This window comes from Carcharodon carcharias, chromosome 13 (assembly GCF_017639515.1).
Source record: "Carcharodon carcharias isolate sCarCar2 chromosome 13, sCarCar2.pri, whole genome shotgun sequence".
Lineage (NCBI taxonomy): Eukaryota > Metazoa > Chordata > Chondrichthyes > Lamniformes > Lamnidae > Carcharodon > Carcharodon carcharias.
Window position 1 is genome coordinate 969,093 of NC_054479.1, and position 10,428 is coordinate 979,520.

Here is a 10,428-nt window from a genome sequence, read left to right on the forward strand (position 1 = left end):
GGTGGGTCCTCCCCTTAGAATTTTCCTTTATAGTAGGAATATACTTGTTCTGAGTATTCTGAAATATCCCCTCAAATATTTGACACTGCTTCCCTGTCCATCTGTCCTCCAGCCTAGTTTCCCAGTTCACTTCAGCTAGCTCAGCTCTCATCCCCACATAGTTACCCTTATTTAGGTTTAAAATACTAGTTTTAGATCCACTCTTCTCCCTTTCAAACAGGATTGTTATGAAAGTATAATCATTTTCATAATATTTTCCTGGTTTATTGTCAAGTAGGTTTATAGGTGAGTATAGATGGTTCTGTCTGTGATTTAATTACATTTGGAGTCAAGTAGACTGCAAACTTCAAAGGATTAAAAGAAGTTAGGTGTAGAAATGTACTTGAGATGCTAATGAGTAAATATAGATGCTGTTTTAATCCAAGGTGTGAAGGGAATTTGCATTTTTAGATAAATGAAGGGGTTGGTTAGATTTCAAAGGGATGTTAGCCTGTTTACAACTAGCCAGATAAGCAAGGCTAAGCAGTGTGTTTATTTTTCCTAAAGGTTACTGACAATATTGGCAACATGAAAGATTATATTATGGGAAAGGTAAAATTCCAAAGACATCTCAAACAATAAAATTTACAGATCAAAGATAGAGAAACACATTAAAAGAAGAATAAAAAGTTCGGGTTGGTGGGGGGGGTGGGGGTGCAACATGTAAGATCTAACACGTGTGTGTGAAACAGCCTTTGGGAAGCCTTCAGCCATTTGTGTATAAGTCTGCTCTGTCCAGTAAGTGAAGTCAGAGACAAGCTTTAGGAATTCCACTGCTGAGTGGGTACAGTGGCTTTTTTTAATTTAAAATCTTTTTTGGACTGTTGCCTTAAAGGGGGTGTGTAATTGGGAGTCAGGTTAATTAGGAATTTTAGATTTGTTATAGTAGTAAGTAATTGCAGTCTTATATATGTGCTTGAAATCCTTTCTTTTGTTAATAAATATTTTAATTTAATTTTTAAAATCTCTAAAGATCTTTGTGGACTCATTTCTTCTGAATTCAGTGCACACATCTCATAATAAATACAAATCACAAAACTGTTGTGATAGCATGGGCAAGTTTCCCTAGTGGATTTGGGCCACCTGGCAAGCGTTATCTGCCACGTCATAACAGGATGTAAAACTCAGTCATGTTGTGCTCGCTGCTACCTCGCGGTGCTTTCACTCTGAGGTCATTCATTAATCCTGTCACATTACACAATACCAAGTCGAATATAATCTGCTCTCTGGTTGGTTCCAGAATGTGCTGCTCTAAGCAACTATCTCAACCGCATTCTATGAACTTCTCATCCAGGCTACTACTGCCAATCTGATTTTTCCAGTTTATATGTAGATTAAAATCACTCATCACTATTGCTGCCCTTTTATCACAAACACCCAATATTATTTCTTGTATACTTTGTCCTAAATTGTGATTACTGTTAGGGGGCCTGTAGACCATTCCCACTAGTGACTTCTTTCCCCTACTATTCCTCATCTCCACCCAAACTGATTCTACATCCTGATCTCCTGACCCAGGTTATCTCTAGAGCACCGATACCATCCTTGATTAACAGTGCTACCCCTCCACCTTTACCTAGCTTCTCATTCTTCTTGAATATCATATACCCCTCAATATTCGGAACCCAATTCTTGGCATCTTGCAGCCACGTCTCAGTAATTGCTATCAGATCATATTTATTTACTTCAATTTGTGCTATCAATTCCGTTTACTTTTTTATGAATACTACGCACATTCAGATACAGAGCCTTGAGTTTTGTTTTTTGTTGTCTTTGTAACATCTGGTCTTTACTGTTGGTGAATTCTTAGGTTTTTTTCTCTCTGCCCCTTCCTGCCATTCTCTGACCCTCATTTCTCATATTATTATTTTGCTCTCCTGCCTTGACTCTACCTCTTGATTTGACATCTCTACCCGAGCTTGATCCCTCACCCCTCCTTGTTTAGTTTCTCAAGGCCTCTCTACTTCTCTAGTTATGCGATTTGCAAAAACACATGTCCCAGCCAGGTTCAGGTGTAGACCATCCCAACGGTACAGCCCCACTTACCCCAATATTGGTGCCAGTGCCCCACGAACTGGAACCCACTTCTCCCACACCAATCTTTGAGTCATGCATTCAATTTTCTAATCTTATTTGCCCTATGCCAATTTGCCTGTGGCTTAGGTAATAATCCAGAGATTGTTACCTTTGAGGTTCTGCTTCTTAATTTGGTACCTAGCTCCTCATACTGACTTTGCAGAACTTCTTTCTTAGTTCTCCCTATGTCATTGGTACCTACATGGACCACGACAACTGGATCTTCCCCCTCCCACTGCAAGTTCCTCTCCAGCCCTGAGCAGATGTCCCAAACCCTGGCACCAGGCAGGTAACACAGCCATCTGCACTCTTACTCTTTGCTGCAGAGAACAGTGTCAATCCCCCTCACTATACTGTCCCCTACTACCATTACATTCCTTTTTACTCTCCCCTCCCCTTCCCCCCCACTTGAAAGGCTTCCTGTACCATGGTGCCATGTCCAGCCAGCTATTCCACCTTGCAGACTTCACTTTCATCAACACAGGTTGTGAGCACCTCAAACCTGTTTGACAATTGAAAAGTCTGAGTCTCCTCCCCTACTGTGCACGGTCCCTTTACCTGCCTCACTCATGGTCACACCCTCCTGTCCCTCACTGCTGACCAAAACAGACAGCCCTATTCTAAGAGGCATGACCATCTTATGGAACAAAATGTCCAGGTATTTATTACCCTCTCTTAATGTTGTCGTGTCTGCAGTTTAGCCTCCAGATCAATAATCCTGATTTGGAATTCCTCTAGCTGCTTACACTTTCTGAAAATGTTTGTCATGGATCGCTTTGGTGTCCAAAAGGACCCACATTCCACAGCTACAACATAACACCTTTCCTGCCATTGTTATTTATGTTGTTTATTTAACTTAATTTAGTTACCTTCTTAATGGATTTAGAATAATTCCTATGTATAGTACATCTCTTTCCTCCATGCACTGAATTCCCCTGTGAACCTAACTCACTGCTCACTCAGTCTCTATCTCACTCTGACATAGTCTCCCTGTGAGCCTCTCATGCAGTTTGAAAAGCCTAGCTCTGTTATAGATGCTCTGATGAGTCACTAGCTAGTTTAGCTTCCTGCCACAGTAATTCAGATTTGCAATAAATTAAACCAAGCCCTAGTTATATTTTAACTAGTAGGTTTTTATTTACTACCTGTAGTCATGAAGGACGTGACTGATCACTCACTGCAGACAAATTCAATCACTAGAAATAGCAGGAAACTTCTCCCAGACTCCAACACTAATAATCAGATTGATGGAAATTTCTGAATCTTATTGGCTTATAATTGTTTTCTTAAAGAAATTACGGTTTTATATTCTGAATATTATTATTCTATTTACATATGTCAAATTTATTTGAACTAAAATTGAATGGAGCCATGGTCCTATCATATTTTTTATTCTAAATCAAGAGTATATTCACTCAAAACCCAGCAAAGTTTCACTTCTTGACTCACCAAGCCCCCACCCTCCCCCTCCCTCCCCTACCCTCCCCCACCCTCCCCCACCCTCCCCCTCCCTGCCTCCACCCTCCCCTACCCTCCCACACTCTCCCCCACCCTCCCCTACCCTCCCCTACCCTCCCCCACCCTCCCCCACCCTCCCCCTCCCTCCCCTACCCTCCCCCACCCTCCCCCACCCTCCCCCTCCCTGCCTCCACCCTCCCCTACCCTCCCACACTCTCCCCCACCCTCCCCTACCCTCCCCTACCCTCCCCTACCCTCCCCCACCCTCCCCCTCCCTCCCCTACCCTCCCCCACCCTCCCCCACCCTCCCCCTCCCTGCCTCCACCCTCCCCTACCCTCCCACACTCTCCCCTACCCTCCCCTACCCTCCCCTACCCTCCCCCACCCTCCCCCTCCCTCCCCTACCCTCCCCCACCCTCCCCCTCCCTCCCCTACCCTCCCCCACCCTCCCCCACCCTCCCCCTCCCTGCCTCCACCCTCCCCTACCCTCCCACACTCTCCCCCACCCTCCCCTACCCTCCCCCACCCTCCCCCTCCCTCCCCTACCCTCCCCCACCCTCCCCCTCCCTCCCCTACCCTCCCCCTCCCTGCCTCCACCCTCCCCTACCCTCCCCCACCCTCCCCCTCCCTGCCTCCACCCTCCCCTACCCTCCCACACTCTCCCCCACCCTCCCCCTCCCTCCCCTACCCTCCCCCACCCTCCCCCTCCCTCCCCCTCCCTGCCTCCACCCTCCCCTACCCTCCCACACTCTCCCCCACCCTCCCCCACCCTCCTCTACCCTCCCCTACCCTCCCCCACCCTCCCCCTCCCTCCCCTACCCTCCCCCACCCTCCCCCACCCTCCCCTACCCTCCCCTACCCTCCCACATTCTCCCCCACCCTCCCCTACCCTCCCCCACCCTCCCCTACCCTCTCCACCCTCCCCCACCCTCCCCCACCCTCCCCCTCCCTGCCTCCACCCTCCCCTACCCTTCCCCACCTTCCCCTACCCTCCCCTACCCTCCCACACTCTCCCCCACCCTCCCCTACCCTCCCCTACCCTCCCCTACCCTCCCACACTCTCCCCCACCCTCCCCCACCCTCCCCCACCCTCCCCCACCCTCCCCTACCCTCCCCCACCCTCCCCCTCCCTCCCCTACCCTCCCCTACCCTCCCCCTCCCTGCCTCTACCCTCCCCCTCCCTCCCCCACCCTCCCCTACCCTCCCCCTCCCTGCCTCCACCCTCCCCTACCCTCCCCCACCCTCCCCCTCCCTCCCCCACCCTCCCCTACCCTCCCCTACCCTCCCCTACCCTCCCCCTCCCTGCCTCCACCCTCCCCTACCCTCCCCCACCCTCCCCCTCCCTGCCTCCACCCTCCCCTACCCTCCCACACTCTCCCCCACCCTCCCCCACCCTCCCCCTCCCTCCCACACTCTCCCCCACCCTCCCCCACCCTCCCCTACCCTCCCCTACCCTCCCCTACCCTCCCCTACCCTCCCCCTCCCTCCCCTACCCTCCCCCACCCTGCCTCCACCCTCCCCTACCCTCCCCTACCCTCCCACATTCTCCCCCACCCTCCCCTACCCTCCCCCACCCTCCCCTACCCTCTCCACCCTCCCCCACCCTCCCCCTCCCTGCCTCCACCCTCCCCTACCCTCCCCCACCTTCCCCTACCCTCCCCTACCCTCCCCCACCCTCCCCCACCCTCCCCTACCCTCCCCTACCCTCCCCCACCCTCCCCCTCCCTGCCTCCACCCTCCCCTACCCTCCCCCACCCTCCCCCACCCTCCCCCTCCCTGCCTCCACCCTCCCCTACCCTCCCACACTCTCCCCCACCCTCCCCTACCCTCCCCTACCCTCCCCTACCTTCCCCCACCCTCCCCCTCCCTCCCCTACCTTCCCCCACCCTCCCCCACCCTCCCCCACCCTCCCCTACCCTCCCCCACCCTCCCCTACCCTCCCCCACCCTCCCCCAGCCTCCCCCACCCTGCCCCCAGTCTGCCCCCACACCCACTCTGCAGCTGCCCACTGAGGGGGGTATTGTGTGCTGTCAGGTTGATCTTCGATCTTCTCAGTGAGGATTGTAGGTGGGAGGATAAAATTACTGAGAGATTTTGATGGATGAAGTGAATCAGCAAAACAGACAAATGGATTTGAATGAGGATAAATGTTTGGGCTCCAATTTGGATCTAAAAAGGATAAAAGAGGACTTTCCAAACAGAGAGAAGCTGGAAACCGTGGAAATTCAAAGAGACTTGAAGGAGGGGTCGAGGTACATCAATCATGAAAATGTCCTGAACAGGTACAGAAAAGAATCAAAAAGGCCAGTGGAATGTTGGTCTTTCTGTCTCGAGGATTAGAATAGGAGGGGGTAGACATCACGATGCAGCTACACAAAGCCCTGGAGAAACTGGGCACAGTTCTGGGCACCACACCTTACAAAAGATATATTGGCCTTGGAGGGAGCACAGTGTAAATTTACCAGAATGATCCCTGACACCAAGGGTTAAATTACGAGAGAGAAATTACACAAATTAGAGACGTATTTTCTGGAGTTTATAAGGTTAAGGAGTGATTTGATTGAAGTTTTTAAGATAAGTAGTGGAATTGGCCAGGAATTATTTCTGTGACTTGGAGGCAGAGTCTAAAATGTTGAGCCAAACCTTTCAGGAGTGAAATTGCGAAACAATTCCACACCTACAAAGGGAGGAGACTCGCCAACCCTCCCAGAATAGCCAGAAGACAACCAAATTCACCTCAGTCTCCCAGCGGCTGTTAATATCAACCCAGGAGATTTTAATATCCATTAGTTGACTCCCAGCAGCTGCAGATTCCATTTAACTAAACAGGATGGATCAATACGGGGAGGTGATGGTGGAGCTGTATAGTCACTGGACTAGCAATCCAGAGAACCAGGGTAACACTTGGGGGATATGGGTTCAAATCCCACCACAGCTGCTGGTGGAATTTAAATTCAATTAATAAAATCTGGAATTGAAAAGCTCGTCTCATTAATGGTAACCATGAAACTATCATCAATTATTGGAAAAACCCACCTGGTTCATTAATGTTCTTTAGGGAAGGAAATCTGCTGTCTTAACTGGTCTGGCCTACATGTGACTCCAGACCCACAGCAATGGGGTTGACTCTGAAATTAAATTAAATGCTCTCTGACCAAACAAGGGGCAGCTAGGGGTGGGTAATAAATGCTGGTCTGGCCCAGTGAGGCCATGATGAATAAAACAGGCTGCACACCCCCCACCCCCACAAACACACACTGCACCCCCCACCCCACCACCCCACCCACACACACACTGCACCCCCCACCCCCACCCACACACACACTGCACCCCCCACCCCCCCCACACACTGCACCCCCCACCCCCACACACACACTGCACCCCCCACCCCACACACACACTGCACCCCCCACCCCACCACACACACTGCACCCCCCACCCCCACCCACACACTGCACCCCCCACCCCACCACCCCCCCCACACACACTGCACCCCCCACCCCACCCACACACACTGCACTCCCCACCCCCCCACACACACTGCACCCCCCACCCCCACCCACACACTGCACCCCCCACCCCACCCACACACACACTGCACTCCCCACCCCACCCACACACACACTGCACTCCCCACCCCCCCACACACACTGCACTCCCCACCCCCACCCCCACACACACTGCACTCCCCACCCCCACCCCCACACACACTGCACTCCCCACCCCCACCCCCCCACACACACTGCACTCCCCACCCCCCCACACACACTGCACCCCCCACCCCCCCACACACACTGCACCCCCCACCCCCACCCCCCCACACACACTGCACCCCCCACCCCCACCCCCCCACACACACTGCACTCCCCACCCCCACCCCCCCACACACACTGCACTCCCCACCCCCCCACACACACTGCACCCCACCACCCCCCCACACACACTGCACCCCCCACCCCACCCACACACACTGCACCCCCCACCCCACCACCCCCCCCACACACACTGCACCCCCCACCCCACCACCCCCCCACACACACTGCACCCCCCACCCCACCCCCCACACACACACACTGCACCCCCCACCCCACCACCCCACCACACACACTGCACCCCCCCACCCCCACACACACACTGCACCCCCCACCCCACCACACACACTGCACCCCCCACCCCCACACACACACTGCACCCCCCACCCCACCACACACACTGCACCCCCCACCCCCACCCACACACTGCACCCCCCACCCCACCACCCCACCACACACACTGCACCCCCCACCCCCACACACACACTGCACCCCCCACCCCACCACACACACTGCACCCCCCACCCCCACCCACACACTGCACCCCCCACCCCACCACCCCCCCCACACACACTGCACCCCCCACCCCACCCACACACACTGCACTCCCCACCCCCCCACACACACTGCACCCCCCACCCCCACCCACACACTGCACCCCCCACCCCACCCACACACACACTGCACTCCCCACCCCCCCACACACACTGCACCCCCCACCCCCCCACACACTGCACCCCCCACCCCACCCACACACACTGCACCCCCCACCCCCACCCACACACTGCACCCCCCACCCCACCCACACACACACTGCACTCCCCACCCCACCCACACACACTGCAACCCCCACCCCCACACCCCCACACACAAACTGCACCCCCCACCCCACGCCCCCCCACACACTGCACCCCCCACCCCCACACACACACTGCACCCCCCACCCCACCACACACACTGCACTCCCCACCCCCCCACACACACTGCACCCCCCACCCCACCACACACACTGCACCCCCCACCCCCACACACACACTGCACCCCCCACCCCACCACACACACTGCACCCCCCACCCCCACACACACACTGCACCCCCCACCCCACCACACACACTGCACCCCCCACCCCCACCCACACACTGCACCCCCCACCCCACCACCCCCCCACACACACTGCACCCCCCACCCCACCCACACACACTGCACTCCCCACCCCCCCACACACACTGCACCCCCCACCCCCACCCACACACTGCACCCCCCACCCCACCCACACACACACTGCACTCCCCACCCCCCCACACACACTGCACCCCCCACCCCCACCCACACACTGCACCCCCCACCCCACCCACACACACTGCACTCCCCACCCCACCCACACACACTGCACCCCCCACCCCCACCCACACACTGCACCCCCCACCCCCACCCCCCCACACACACACTGCACTCCCCACCCCAACACCCCCCCACACACTGCACCCCCCACCCCCACACACACACTGCACCCCCCACCCCACCACACACACTGCACCCCCCACCCCCACACACACACTGCACCCCCCACCCCACCACACACACACTGCACCCCCCACCCCCACACACACACTGCACCCCCCACCCCCACCCACACACTGCACCCCCCACCCCACCACCCCCCCACACACACTGCACCCCCCACCCCACCCACACACACTGCACTCCCCACCCCCCCACACACACTGCACCCCCACCCCCACCCACACACTGCACCCCCCACCCCACCCACCCACACACTGCACTCCCCACCCCCACCCACACACTGCACCCCCCACCCCACCCACACACACACTGCACTCCCCACCCCCCCACACACACTGCACCCCCCACCCCCACCCCCCCACACACACTGCACCCCCCACCCCCACCCCCCCACACACACTGCACCCCCCACCCCCACCCCCCCACACACACTGCACCCCCCACCCCCCCCACACACTGCACTCCCCACCCCCACCCCCCCACACACACACTGCACCCCCCACCCCACCCACACACACACACTGCACTCCCCACCCCCCCACACACACTGCACTCCCCACCCCCCACACACACACTGCACCCCCCACCCCACCCACACACACACTGCACTCCCCACCCCACCCACACACACTGCACCCCCCACCCCACCCACACACACACTGCACTCCCCACCCCACCCCCCACACACACACACTGCACCCCCCCACCCCACCACCCCCCCACACACACTGCACTCCCCACCCCACCCCCCCCCACACACACACTACACCCCCCACCCCACCACCCCCCCCACACACACTGCACTCCCCACCCCCACCCCCCCCACACACACTGCACTCCCCACCCCCCCCACACACACTGCACCCTCCACCCCACCCCCCACACACACTGCACCCACCACCCCACCCCCCACACACACTGCACCCACCACCCCCCCCCACACACACACTGCACCCCCCACCCCACCACCCCCACAAACACACACTGCACCCCCCACCCCACCACCCCCCCACACACACTGCACTCCCCACCCGACCCCCACCCACACACTGCACCCCCCACCCCACCCCCACACACACTGCACCCCCCACCCCACCCACACACACACTGCACTCCCCACCCCCACCCCCCCCACACACACTGCACTCCCCACCCCCACACACACACTGCACCCCCCACCCCACCCACACACACTGCACCCCCCACCCCCCCCACACACTGCACTCCCCACCACCCCCACCCCCCCACACACACTGCCACCCCCACCCCCCCCCACACACACTGCACTCCCCACCCCCACCCCCCCACACACTGCACTCCCACCCCAACCCCCCCACACACACTGCACTCCCCACCCCCACACACACACTGCACCCCCCACCCCCACACACACACTGCACCCCCCACCCCACCCACACACACTGCACCCCCCACCCCCCCCACACACTGCACTCCCCACCCCCACCCCCCCACACACACTGCACCCCCACCCCACGCCCCCCCACACACTGCACTCCCC